This window comes from Pinus tabuliformis, chromosome X, assembly GCF_031772625.1.
Source record: "Pinus tabuliformis cultivar Carrire ecotype Pingquan chromosome X, CPIR1, whole genome shotgun sequence".
Classification (NCBI taxonomy): Eukaryota; Viridiplantae; Streptophyta; class Pinopsida; order Pinales; family Pinaceae; genus Pinus; species Pinus tabuliformis.
The window spans coordinates 1,252,830,188-1,252,839,286 of NC_142308.1; the positions used below are offsets into that span (position 1 = coordinate 1,252,830,188).

The following is a 9,099-nucleotide window of genomic DNA, read 5'->3' on the forward strand; positions in this document are numbered from 1 at the left end:
TCAAGCCCCCTTAAGACCAATTCTCAATCTATACTCCTTTGAAATCAATAAAAAATTGTTCATGATATGAATAAAGTCACTAAGTTGTGCTTCTATTGATGTACCATTGTCCCAGTGCACACCAATGACTGTTCCAAGAGAAAAATTCTCCCCCCACTTCAATATGACAAACTACTGATGCTAGCCCGGATCAACAAGAAGGGGGACGAGAACAGCGAACAATGAAAGAATAGCTAGGGTTTCACGTTTATGAGCACCATGGAGGTGCGCAAAGGGGGGAGCTCCACTCCCTCCTACAGGTAGGCAGTGGCCAGCAGAGGCAAGAAACCTTTAGAATCTGTTAGAGGGCCTTCAGAAGAAAAGAATAAAAATCTAGAAGAGGATCAGGGCTTCATCAAACCAAGAGAGGACAACAACATGAAAGATAATGAGGAAGAAGACAAAAAACAGGGAGCGAAAAACAAGGCACAGAAGGGGCCTTGCAAACCCAAGGTTGAGGTCACTCCTAGAGTAGTTTTAAATGATCCTGCCCTGTAGGCACATAGGGATCACATGCAGACCTATGCTATCATCTGCAAATTCATGGGATTATGGCCCACTGAAAAGGCCACAAATATTGAGGATAAAGACAGGGTGTTTGAAGGAGGACCCTACTTCTACGCAGTAACGGGCCTCTACATGCGGCCGTGGATGATGAATTTTGTCCTGGAGAGAGAAACTTTCACTTCAGTTCCGGTCTGGGTAAGACTTTACTCCTTACCTCTTGATTACTGGCAAACAGAATCGCTATCTGCCATAGGAAATAAACTAGGGCATTTTGTTAAAGCCTCTGAGGCCACCAGAAGGGGAAAATACACCTCCTTCACAAGAATATGTGTCGAGATGGACCTATCAGGAGCCCTACCAGATGAGGTCATTCTGGAAGTTTTTGATGAAGAATGGGTGCAAACAGTAGATTATGAACATATTCCCTTTAGATGTCGCAGATGCCATGAGCATGGACACCTTTTTAGAGACTGGACTCTCAGCAAAACAAAGAACAAAAGTAAAGCAACCACAATGAAAGACACTGAAAGCTTTCACAAAGTGGGACATAGAGGAAAAGGGGGCAAAAGGGGGCCAAAGCAACAACAAACAGAAAAGCAACAGGCCAATCTGAACAGGTTCCAAGTTCTCGAAGAAGAGGAAGGAATATCAAACGAAGATCAGGTAATGGAAGGAAGTTCAAGGGCAAAGGAGAAAGAAGAAGACAGGGAACAAGCACAGGATGCTACTAAACAGAAAGAAACAATGCTGAATGATGAAGAACTAGAGATGGATCAAGAAATGACTCAGAGTGAGATGGAAACTGATGATCAGGAACTGCAGGAGATTCTGGATAGAGAAAACCTAGATCTGGAAGGATTCTTGAAACAGGGAACCATGGGAGGGGTAGACTCATTACCTCAAGAAGAGTTCAACAGAGTACAACAGCTGTTCCTATGGAAAACTCAGGACAAAGGGATGGAAAAGCAAAACAACAACGAAAGGTCGGGCAACGAAGGAGTGAAAACTATGAAAACCACACCAGGACTAGCTCCCAGATACCCAGGAAAGAAAAGAGGCAGGAAAAAGCAGAACGAGCTACTAATGGAATGTGGAAAGCTAATGATTGATTCAGGTAAGATGAAAGACCTATCCAGTTACTCCTTTGCAAATTTGTAATTATGAAGTTCACATCTTGGAATATCAGAGTTTTAGGTAATAAAAGGAAACAAAGATTACTTAGCAATAGAATGAAACAAGAAGCTCTGGATATGATCTTTATCCAGGAAACTAAATGTTCCATTCAAAAAATCAAAGAAATTAATAGTAAATGGCTCAATAGATTTGAGTTTCTAGAAGTTAAAGCAGATAATACAGCTGGAGGCATACTCACTCTTTGGAACCCCCAAAACATAGACATAATAGATGTTGAGGCATCTAGGAATTATTTATCAGTGGTTATACAGACTGTGGGAGACAACGAGACTTATTTGGTCACAAATGTCTATGGGCCACAAAGACTAGATGATAAACTCAAATTTCTAGATTCTCTTGTAGAACTCAGAGATAGACATGTAGAAGTTCCTTGGATAATGGGCAGGGACTTCAACATGATCAAATCACTTTCGGAAAAAAAGGGGGAACAAGAACTTTAAATAAAGATTCTACAAAATTTTTAACTTTCATAGATAATATGAAGCTCGTTGACACTGATATGAATAATGGCCTCTTCACTTCAAACAACAAGAGAGGAGGGGAGTTACAAGTAGCCTCAAAATTAGACAGATTCATAATTTCAGAGGACCTTATGCTCATAGACAAGGAAATGACAGTGAGAATTCTCCCCTTTGGTGGCTTGAACCATTGGCCTGTACAACTGGAGGTACAGGGCATAGGCACCCCCAAGAATAGGCCTTTCAGATTTGAGAATATTTGGCTTAACCACCCTGATTTTATTAGTAACATAGAAAGATGGTGGAAAGAGGATCTGCACATTCAGGGAACAAGAATGTTTCTGCTTCACAAAATACTAAAATACATCAAGCTCAGACTCAAAGACTGGAACAAGAAGGAATTTGGAAATATTTTTGTAGCAAAAAAAGAGGTTGAAGATAAGATGCAAACACTCAATCAAACTCTTATTATAGAGGGCTTTGACAGAGTCAGAGATGACCAAGTCACCAAACTTCATCAAGATTGGGAGAACTTATGCAAACAAGAGGAAATATATTGGAGACAAAAATCTAGAGTTCAGTGGCTAAAAGAAGGGGAATGGAACACCAAATTTTTCCACAGATCCACCATGGCAAACAGATCCCATAATAGGATCTCTTCAATCAAGGACGAGAGAGGTCATCTTCGCAATTCCCATGAAGAAATAGAATCTGTGTTAGTCCAGCACTTTCAAGGTATAGCAAAGGAGACCACTGCAGACAGAGAACACTTTATCAGGGACTTAACAAGGCATATACCCAGGCTAGTATCTAGAGAGGATAATTTCAATCTCAACAAGCCAGTGACTGAAGAAGAGGTCAGTGAAGCAGTTAAGGAAATGCAGAATGGCAAAGCGCCAGGCCCTGATGGTTTCAATGTGGATTTCTTCAAAGCCTGTTGGAGCATTGTTAAACAAGATATTATGAATGTGGTGGAGGATTCCAGGTTGAATAGAACCATTCTGAAGGTGCTCAATACTTCCTTCATCTCCTTGATCCCCAAACAAGATAATGCACAGACTCCAGACAGGTTTAGGCCCATAGCTTTGTGCAATGTGGTGTATAAAATTATATCCAAAGTTGTCGCCAATAGACTCAAACCCCTTCTCCCTACTCTTGTGTCAGTGGAGCAATCAGGTTATGTGGAGGGTAGACAAATTCTCAATAATATCATTCAAGCGCATGAAGTGATGCATTCATTGTTAAGCAATAAGAAGGCGGGAATGATTATGCAACTAGACCTTGCCAAAGCTTATGATAAGCTGAACTGGACCTATATTAGGAAGGTCCTTCGAGCCTTTGGCTTTGATCATAATTGGGTAAGATGGGTTATGGCACTGGTCACTTCTTCTAGCTTTTCAATATTGGTCAATGGTTCTCCTTCCAAGACCTTTACTCCCTCAAGAGGTCTCAGGCAAGGAGACCCGCTCTCTCCCTTTCTCTTTATCCTTATGATGGAAGGACTTGGGAATTCCATTAAGCATGTGAAAGAAGGAGGTTATATCAAGGGTATCCAACTTTTTGAAAATGGACAACCTTTGTCCCATCAACAACTTGTTGATGATACTATGTTGCAGGGAGTCCCCATGGTAAAAGAAGCTCTTGCTTATAAGCAAATCCTACATGACTTTGCTATGGCCACAGGTATGGAGGTAAATCTGTCTAAATCTAAGATTTTTTTCTTTAATACTAATATCACTATTCAGAGAAACATCTCTAGAATTCTAGGCTTTCAAAGGGAGGTCCTTCCTTCCAAGTACCTGGGAGTTCCTCTAACTGATAAACCTTTGCACAAAAACATATAGGAACCGATAATCAATAAGATGTAGGATAAAATCAGAAAATGGACTATCAGATCTTTAAACTTGGTAGGATGGTTGGTGCTTACGAAATTTGTTTTGCAATCAATCCCCATTTTTATGCTTTCAGCACTTCCAGCTCCAAAGGGAGTCTTACAACAATTGAGAACTATTCAAAGATACTTTCTTTGGGGTAAGGGGGGGGGGAAAGAAAGAAACGGGCCTTGGTTGCCTGGGATAAGCTTTGAAAACCAAAATCCCATGGGGTCCTGGGACTGGATGATCCAGATGTACTCAACAAGGTTTTAGGGGCAAAATTATGGTGGCGTTGGGTAAAAGATCCAAAGGCTTAGTGGGCTTGTGTTTGGAAAGAAAAATATGCCAGCACTTGGCAAGAGAAAGATCACATAAGGATGACGGGAATCATAAAAGGATCCCACATTTGGAATAAGGCCTGGGAGAATAGAGAATTAGTGCAGAAAAACAGTTTCTGGGAAATCAGAGAAGGGGACCTTGCTCTGTTTTGGGAGGATAGATGGCAACAAGAACCTACACTATTAAGAGAGGACTTTTTGGACCTAAAGAAAGAAATAGACACCAAAGGGCTTTTCAGGGTTAAATATTTTTGGGAACACCCTAGTCTAGAAGACAAATGGAGAACCTGGAAGAATATAGAATGTGGGGCTGACAACCCCTTGAAAGAAAAAACAAAGGCACTACTGCGAATTTTGGAACAAAGGAAGATTCCGGTTTCAGAGGGGCATGATCAACTTAGATGGGGCTACAATACAGAAGGCACCTTCAATATTAAGGAAGCCAAGAAGGTATTCCTTGAGCTAGATTCCCATGTTCCGAACAAGGTTTGGCAGAACCTTTGGAAGCATCAAGGTTGGATGAAAATAAAACTCTTCATGTGGTTGGTTCATCACAAGAAAATTTTGACTTGGGAAAACTTCAGGAAGAGGGGTGTTCTAGCACCTTCTAGATTCCAGCTCTGTGAAGCCCAAGAGGAGACAATGGAGCACCTTCTCAATGACTGCACCTTTACCTCTAGGTTGTGGGACTCTTTTTCTATAATTTCCAACAGACGGACAAGGACAAAGAAAGCATTATCAACACCCTAAATAACTGGAGACGAAACTTTTTAGAGTATGAGTTTCTTCGCTTGGATTGGGTTTTAAGTCCAGGCTTCATAATTTGCAATGTTTGGAAAGAAAGGAACAATATAATCTTCAAAAATGTTCATAGCACCACCCAAAACATTTTTGAGCAGATCTTAAGACAACTCAAGGAGACGGTTGGCACCCTTGTGCGCAACTCCCCCAAAAATCCACCTTCAGAAAAGGAGAGGCAGATACTTTGTCAGCTGAGTATGTAGGGATTTATACCACAGGGAATGGATAGGAAGGTTATGAATATGCCCAATAAGCCATATTATTGACATCCTCCCCCTCAGGGTTTTCTGAAATTCAACATAGATGGGGCCTCTAAGGGCAACCTAGGTCTTGTTGGTTTCGGAGGAGTGTTACGAGATGATAGTGGCTGCATTCTTTTCATTTTCCATTGCCATCTGGGAAGAGCTACAAACAATATGGCTGAATTAATGGTGCTTGAACAGTGTTTAGATTTCCTGAAGCAAGATAATCTCCAGAACATTATTATTGAAGCCGATTCTGAGTTAATCATTAACTCAGTTAAAAGAATTTGCTGTGGCACAGAGCCAAAAAAAGTCTCAAGTCATTGGAGGTTGATACAGGTCTTTCAAAGGATTCAATTTCACCTCCTAGACTTACGCACAGTGAGTTTCACTCATGTGCGGAGGACAGCCAATAAACTGGCGGACATTCTGGCCAATCAAGGAGTGGCTTGCACTAAAAACAGAGTCAAGTTGATTTGGCGAGATATGCCTCAGAACAGATTAAGGGAGCAATGTTTTAGTCAGGCGGAAGAGGACTACAAGGTATATTGAAATAGGGCCATAGAAACGAGATCAGGTTGACCTTTATGCAGAATTATGATACAAGCAAGGTTGTTTTGGGTAAGCAGGTTTATGTTTGGCATCAGCGTACACGAAGTTTCAGTGGATTGGCTAGAATCAGGGTTCCTCTTCTTCGTTTGGCCAAGACGATGGAATACAGTCTTTCACGGCAATAGCTATACCTCGCTTTCTTGGCTGGCGGCAGCTTTACCGCCCTCGAAATGGTTTCTGATGTATCGCACCACTTTCGGGCTGGTGGTAGTTTTTATTTTTCGAAAGTGATTCCACTCACCTTCCAACACGTGGCTCAGGGTGGGGAGGCAATACTGCCCTCATCGCGCAGTAATCTTCGGTGAGGTTGGGCCATGCGATATGTTTTGTGACCGTTGGATCTACTACGGTCATTCTACGGACATGATTAATCGGGCTTGTTGGTGGGTCCAGTGTTGGACAAAGATTGTCATTGATGTCAATATGGCAATATTCGATGAGCAGATAGAGACGAGAGGAGCTGACAGAGCCGAAGAAGAGGAGCACACAGAGCCATTGGAGCGGGTGGAGAGTGAAGCAGGGGAGCTCTGCGATTCTTTTCTGGTGAGAAGCTGAAGCTGTTTATTCACGTTTTTGATTCAGGAATACTTGGTTTTTAGAAAACCATGGGTAAAGAGAAGACCCACATCAATATTGTGGTCATAGGACATGTCGACTCTGGCAAGTCCACCACTACCGATCATCTTATTTACAATCTTGGCGGTATCGACCAGCGTGTGATCGAGCGTTTTGAGAAGGAAGCTGCGGAAATGAACAAAAGGTCATTCAAGTATGCTTGGGTTCTTGACAAGCTTAAGGCTGAGTGCGAGCGTGGTATTACTATTGACATTGCTCTCTGGAAGTTTGAGACAACCAAGTATTACTGTACTGTCATTGATGCACCAGGCCATCGTGACTTTATCAAGAACATGATTATGGGTACATCACAGGCCGATTGTGTTGTTTTGATTATTGATTCTACCACCAGAGGTTTTGAAGCGGGTATTTCGAAGGATGGACGGTAGATACAGCATGATAGGCAGATCCAATGGTCGCGGGCGATAAAGATGCACTCAGGTTAATGAGCAGGAGGGCCGTACTAAAAGGCGGTTTCGCGGGCTAGCGGTATCCCCCGCACCGCCCACAGGGAGGATGGTAGTGTCCATATATCGCCGCACAATCCAGTCACAATACGACGCGTGGCGGATGAAAACCATCACCCCCACAGGTTAACGCATATGAAGATTGCGCGATCAGGGATTGTGACTGCCGTCTGATCGTGCAACGGACGGTCAGATGGCGAGGAATATGCACGATGTTTAACGTGCGGGAAAAAGGATTGTGACTGTTGGATCGCGACGTTCAACAGCTGCGATTGCAAATGAGGCAGAGGCTAATATGGGCGCGATTACGTGGGTTTTTGGAATAAAACAGAAACGATGGGGCAAAAGGGTGTTTCTAGACTTTTATATCAATTTTCTTAGATTTCGTTCCTTTGGTTTTCGGATCGCAATGGCAATGGCAACTTCCACCATGATGAGATCGCCTGTTATGGCGGGATCATTTCGTGAAAATCATCGTCCTTCTGTGGCGGTTGATGCACAGATCCGATCGAAGATAACCAACACTGATGGCACAGTTAGATTGCCTTTCGAAAGCTTTGGAAGCAATTTCTTCGGATCCACTGCAGAGTTTGGCCAGGGTTCAGCCTTACAATGTTAGAGTGCTAGGACTTTGTAACCATTTAGAGCTGCTGCAACAGAGGCCCCTCCTAGAGTTCAAAGATCCTCAGGAAAGGAGAGGACCAAGATAGGAATAAATGGATTTGGTCGTATTGGGAAGCTGAAAGATCAAGTGAGTTAGAGGAAACGACAACGACTAAGGAGGAAACCTAAGAGTCGGTGTAAGCGGAAACGAATGGACAAAGTCATGGGAATGTATAAAACAGTAGAAACAGATAACTGTTGGTGTGGTTATGGTGGTGAAGAACCCGAGGGTGAGATAGTAGAAGCAGCAAAGGCAAAAGACGCAGAAAAAGCAGTGGAGGCTGTAGAGGCAGCAAAAGTAGTAGAGGTAGGAGAGCAGGAGTGAGACAAACTCAGTTGAATAGAGTGCAACATCATACCTATTTATACCAAGGTTGGGTTGGAGCCCAAGAGGTTGGAGCCTCAGAACTGAATAGGATTGAAGTCATTGGGGTAGGTGCTCCTAAGTGCAGAACCACTGCAAAATAGAGTTGGTGCTCTGGAGGTTGGAGCCTCACTGAAGTCCCAGTTGGAGCTTGGCAACTATTCACAATCTGATTTATAATTATATTGTATTTATTTCTTTGCACTGTCTTGAGTTTTAATAAAAGCATTAAATTCAGTTGTTGATTTATGTGTTCTGTGTATACATATACATATATATATAGGTTGTTGGTAATCACTAGAACAATTAAAAAATAAATAGTAAGAAATACTGATTCACCCCCCCCTCTTAGTATTTCCAACAATTGTTATCAGAGCAGGCTTCTTCATACTAGCCTAACAGCTTGAAGAAGGATCCGCAGCCATGATGAGAAATCATGAAGCATCAGGAAGACCTCCTTTGTTTGATGGCACTAACTTTGGTTTCTGGAAGAAAAGAATGACCTACTACTTAATGTCCCTTAGACCTAAAGTCTGGCATTTTGTTCAAAATGAACACAAAACTACTTCCACTCTTCCAATAGACCAAGACGAGAGGAAAGCCTACATCACAAATGCAAAGGCCATGAACTCCATCACTAGTGGAATCACTGATTCCGAGTTTACAAAAATCATGCACTGTACCTCTGCCAAAGAAATGTGGGTGAAGCTAGTTGGCTTGTACGATGGAGACTCAAAAGTCAAAAAGGCAAAGCTTCAAACTCATAGAAGACAATTTGAAAGTTTGAGGATAGAAGATGAAGAAGATATTGCAACATACCTCCTCCGAGTAGCTGAAGTGGTAAATTCCCTGAAAGGATTGGACGAAAAAGTGGAAGAAAGTACCATTGTTCAAAAGGTATTAAGGTCTCTTCCAGACAGATTTG

At 42.3% G+C, this 9,099-nt stretch overlaps 1 pseudogene; it reads left to right on the forward strand.

The window, feature by feature from the left end:
• Nucleotides 1-6,640: 6,640 nt before the first annotated feature.
• LOC149144537 (elongation factor 1-alpha pseudogene) lies at nt 6,641-7,069 on the forward strand (annotated as a pseudogene).
• The last annotated feature ends 2,030 nt before the right edge of the window (nt 7,070-9,099 follow it).